Genomic DNA, 5,558 nt, shown 5'->3' on the forward strand with positions numbered 1-5,558 from the left:
ATAGAAATGTTAGGCTTTCATTTTCGGTGTTAATGCAAACAGTAATGGGGTTGCAGCAGTGAGAATGAGGGCTCCTCTCTGTTGTAACATAAGGCCCTGGAAATGGGGAGGGTTTTCTCCCCAGGAGAGCGCAGTGGCTGTGAAGCAGCAGAGCAGCAGCACTCACTCTGAAGCTAGTTTAATTAAGTGAATGCAAATGAAGCCAGAATGATCTCACTTGTGCAACTTCCTTTCATGATGCAGAATTACTTTTGGCTTCAGGTCAATGTATGTTCGTTGTGGTTACTCCCACAACCCAACGCCCATGGGAACCCAGCTCCATCCACCCTGCAGGAGCAAGTGCCATCCCTCCTGCAGTCCTAGGGTGCCTCTTTGCTGGTGACTGTTTGCTGGGCCAGCCTGTGGACCCTGCAAACAGGGATCTGTTACCAGGTCTCTACTTTGAAGGAAAACCCAAACAAGCTCCTGAGCCCAACTAAGTCTGTGGGGTTTTTTCAAGCTTAAACTAATCCTTACTAGAGCTTTATTAATGCTGAGTTCAATTAAACATATCACCCCGGTCTCTCCTGGCTGCACGCAACCTCGCCATGACCTTCTCATAGGATCATAGAATGGTTTATGTTGGAAGGGACCTCAAAGCTCATCCAGCTTCAAGCCCTGCCACGGGCAGGGACACCTTCCACTAGAGCAGGTTGCTCCAAGCCCCTGTGTCCAACCTGCCCTTGAACACTGCCAGGGATGGGGCAGCCACAGCTTATCTGGGCACCCTGTGGCAGCGCCTAATCACAGGGAAGAGCTTCTGCCTCAGAGCTCATCTCAGTCTCCCCTCTGGCAGGTTCAAGCCATTGCCCTTGTCCTGTCCCTCCATCCCTTGTCCAAAGCCCCTCTCCAGGTCTCCTGGAGCCCCTTTAGGCACTGGAGCTGCTCTAAGGTGTCCCCTTCAGGAGTCTTCTCTTCCCTAGCTGCCCCAGCCCAGCTCTCTCAGCCTCTCTGTTCACCTTCGTGGCCTCCTCTGGCCTCGCTCCAGCAGCTCCACATCCCTCTTATGTTGGGAGCCAGTTTGTGGAGCAAGGCCATGGAAGGATAATTCCCCACAGTAGATGCTGAGCACTGATGGAGCATCCCAATAGGGATGTTTGCAGGAATCCTGGGTCCGCTCCATCCCTTTTCTGCACAATTCTTTTTCCCCCCTGAGATTTCCCTGTCGGAAGGGGGAGCAGAAGCAGGGCTGACATCGCCCGGTCAACATGGAATCATGAGCTTCACTTTACACCGTGGTCCAGGATGGGACAGTTTGTGTACTTGAGGGCATGTGTTGTAGTGTCTCGCTGAATCAGGGCCTATATTTGGAGATCAACTGCAAGAGGCTGCAAATAGCTTGCATGCTTTGAACAAGGGCTTGGACAAGGCGCTCTTCTCCTTGGGTGACCCTGGCGCTGGTCTGTCTCCCAGGTCCTGCTGCTGGACGGGGTTCAAGGAAGAGTTCTCTTTCCAAAATAAAGTCTGTGCCAGGTTCCAGTACAAGAGCAGAGCATCGTGCTCACGGAGCGGGAGGAAATCTCATCTCGCAGGGCAGTGTGTGCTCATTCCCTGCATGGTTTTGAGAGAGTGGTTTCCAGGCAGAGCTGAAAGGGTTTATGGGAATCATCTTCAGACAGGGGGAGAAGAAAGCCTGTGAGCTGACCAGAGCAGCTGCTTCCAAAGTCCAGTTCGTCATCACAGGCTGTCTTAGAAGGGATGGACCGAGTAGATCTTTGAGGGCATCTCTGCGTCTGTAGCCCTGTTTTGCTTCCACTGGCTTTGGGTCATAATTGTGCCTTTTCCTTTTCCTTTAAAACAGGTTTCATTTTTAACAGAAATCCTGTGGAAGGATTGGACTAGATGCTAATTGTAGGTCCTTTTCCAACTGAAAATATTCTATTCTAAAGGAAGGGGGAGCTTTGCCCTAAGGCAGTGACCAGCAGCAACCGTTGCACTGCAGTTTGACAGAGCATTGCCAAGTGAAAGAGAGGATTTAGTTTCTGGAAAAGGAACCCAAAGACAGAGAATCCTTCGTGTCCTCTGGGCAAAAAGCATACAAATGCTCTAAAGTGAATGCCCAACAGTGGCAAGCTCCAGCCATGCTCATGGGTTGGTTACGTTCAGCATGTCATGAAGACAACGTGATTACTCAGTGGAGGCGGCTCCCTACCCAGCCTGACAGAAGGTGCTGATGTGCATTATTACATTGCCTTTATTTCTGCTTTTCTTTTGCAATGATCATTTTTAATCCTGATGAATAATTCTCTGCTGTAAGTGCACAGTCATCGTGGGGGGGAACGCTCATCAAGCCGTCTCTGCCGTGAACACTCTGTGCTTTTCCTTTCCCCATAAACCCTCTCACAGGCTGACACCCGCTATTGTGCTGATGCTCTTTTTGCTCCATCAAACCTCTCTGCAGTTATTCCATCTACTCCCGTTCTTCAGTTAGTTACAAAAGGCACTGACTCAAGTCTTTCAGAGTTGTCATTTCAAACATGGATTCAGAATAAGAACCATAAAACGAGCCGGTTTTGGGAGAAGGCGAGAGAAGCCAGAAAGCACTAAATAAAGCACTAAACAGGATGGAGGTGAGCACAAGTTTTTAGCAGAGGAGCAGATCAGGACATTTATCATCCCTTTGGTCCCTGTTTTCCAGCATGGTCCTTTCCAACCCTAACTGTTCTATGAAGTGCTATGGTATGGAATAGCCCTTTGGCCAGTTTGGGTCAGGTGTCCTGTCTCTGCTTCCTCCCGGCTTCCCCTCCTCCCTGGCAGAGCATGAGACTGAGAAAGTCCTTGGTCAGAGTAAACATCACTGAGCAACAACTAAAACCATCGGTGTTATCAGCGTTGTTCCCAGGCTGAAAGTCAAAACCACAGCACTGCACCAGCTACTAAGAGGGAGAAAAATGACTGCTGGAGCTGAACCCAGGACATCTGTGATTCCGTGTTCGATGCATAGAGACCCTTGAGCAGTGTTTGGGAGGAGTTGGTGTTGACAGCCTGTGCCGCAGTCCGGCCAGATGAGCAGTGCTCTTGATCAATAACAGAATGACTGTGAAGATCACAGAATCATAGAGTATTTAGGGTTGGAAAGGACTTTAAGATCATGTAGATGATGAGGAGCTGGGATCCACGGCGAGGTCCCCGGGGAGCAGCAGGTCGGGTTCTTGCTGGGTGCTGACTCCAGAGGGTGCGTGGAGCAGAGCGTGGTGGCAGCCTGCCCGCTGCTGCCAGCCCGTCATCTGCAGCATCTGCCGGCTTATCTCCGGGTGACATGTAATGTGCTGTTTACCATCTGTAAAGCATTAAATGACCCAGTCCCTATTTAAATCAGAGACTCTCTTGACAACTGCTGTCTGCAGCGAGGCTTTGGCTGTCTCCCCTTGGGGGAGGCTGGAGGAGATCCGCTGGTGAAAATGGAGGAGGCATTCTTCAAACCAGAATAGCTCCATGTCAGGTAATGTTTAAAACTCCCAATGCAGGTTGTCCACTGGAAATCCCAGGTTTCATTTTAATGAAACCTTCAGAACACATTTCACTCTGTGGAACCATCTGGAGCGAGCAGAGGAGTATTCTGAATGCCAGGGAATGGGATTTGTTTGAAGACACACAGACTGAAGGTCGGCTGCTGGCCACAGCTGGGAGAAGGTAAGGTCTCTGTGTTGCTTGGCTTATGTCTATATAGACATATGCATGTTTGTTTTCAGACTTGGCAGTTTCTGATATCATAACTAGAAGGATGAATGAACTACCAAGTCTTTGGGTGGCTTCACTCAGCCTCTTCTTACAGCTCCTTCATGGCAGGGGGTTGGAACTGGATGAGCTTTAAGGTCCCTTCCAACCCAAACCAGCCTGTGATCTGTAATGTACTGACCCATGCCACCCTAGTGCAGCTGGGCTAGATGATGGTCGTAGCTCCCTTCCAACTGTTCTGTTCCATCCTGACATCAAGGCTTTACTGGGACACCAAATGAGCATCGCATGAGATGCAGTGTTCATTTGGCATCTTGGAAAGGTCTGTACCAGCCCCGTGGGCTCCAGGGAGCTCCAGTCATGTGCCTGGTGGAAGAGAAAGGACAGAGCCTTATGGATATACCACGTGCAGCAGGAGCAGGGCCCGGGAAGCAGCTAAAGCAAAGGACAGAGAGACCTTCAAGCAGGTGAAACGCTCATGGTTGCTACTGGCAACATCTCGTGTCTGAGGAGACGTGGGAAGCTGGGGAGGAGGCTGCTCCATCCATCTAACGCTCCCATAGGATGCGAGCGCGTCTACCACCCGTCTTCAGCTGAGCTCATTATAGAACCTGCACCAGCTACTGATCATACGTTTTCTATTTCAACCCTTTGGAGATAAAAGCCTTTTTCAGCCCAAAGTGAACCTTTCCTGCCACATTTTCAGGTTAAGCAACAATTCTCACCCTTTATGAACATAACCATAACGCACATGTTCCCTCTTTTAAAGCAGTTCTCTCTCATCTTGGAAAGCTTCCCCATCCCTTTCCTTTTCCAGAGCAAAATCATTAAAAGCAGAGATTAATTTGCATCCTAATGTGGCTATTTTCTTTAATGTTAACTGAAATAAACGGCACAGAGGATTTTACATTGAGAATATCATAACACATGGTTTTGGTATGGGGTTTTCCCCCCCCAGAACAAGATAGACGTTACAGTAACAGCCTTTCTATATTGTAATGGGTTTGGTCAGCTTCCCATGTGCTGGAGTGGTGCCACCCTCCTGGATAGAGCTCTGTGTAAGGTGGAGGGTCCTCTTTAATACACTGCTGTAGTGCATCACTGTCGTGCATCTCCCTGCCAGGCTTTCCCCAGCCCCAGAAAAGGGATAATGATGCTGTGCCGTGCATAAGGGTTGATATATTGATACAGGTTCAGGTTAAAAGGTGTTGTGTGGGTCTGATCTGTGCTATTGGAGGTCAGAAGTTACAGGATGAGGATGGGGTAATAGTACTTAAACTAATAATGGTGTATTCCTGTCAAATCCAGTTGTTTCCTGGAGGAACAGTGAGTAGTTGTAGTGTAATGGCCATGGAAGTCAAGCACAAGGCCTGCCAACCCTGTCTGACCCACAGGGCATGCATTAGCCCTAATGCTTTCTCTCCTTCTGTTGGCAGAACAGTTTACAGTAAGCTCTGCAATGCATAAATATTAAAACATATAATGATGATTCCCTGCAAATTGCTACATGTGCAGCAGTGGCGCAGCACAACGTGCAGCCAAATCCACACCATGTAGCCCCGGGGCTGTTTGTCCCATGTAACCCGTGTACTGTGCTTCTGTGGCAGCTCTGCTCTGGGGCCAGGCTGAGAGAGCTGGGCTGGGGCAGCTGGAGAAGAGAAGGCTCCTCAAGGGGACACCTTAGAGCAGCTCCAGGAGACCTGGAGAGGGGCTTTGGACAAGGGATGTAGGGACAGGACAAGGGGAATGGCTTGAACCTGCCAGAGGGGAGACTGAGATGAGCTCTGAGGCAGAAGCTCTGCCCTGTGAAGGTGCTGAGGCGCTGGCACAGGGTGCCCAGA

This window comes from Nestor notabilis, unplaced genomic scaffold (genome assembly GCF_000696875.1).
Source record: "Nestor notabilis isolate BGI_N333 unplaced genomic scaffold, ASM69687v1 scaffold9638, whole genome shotgun sequence".
Taxonomy (NCBI): Eukaryota; Metazoa; Chordata; class Aves; order Psittaciformes; family Psittacidae; genus Nestor; species Nestor notabilis.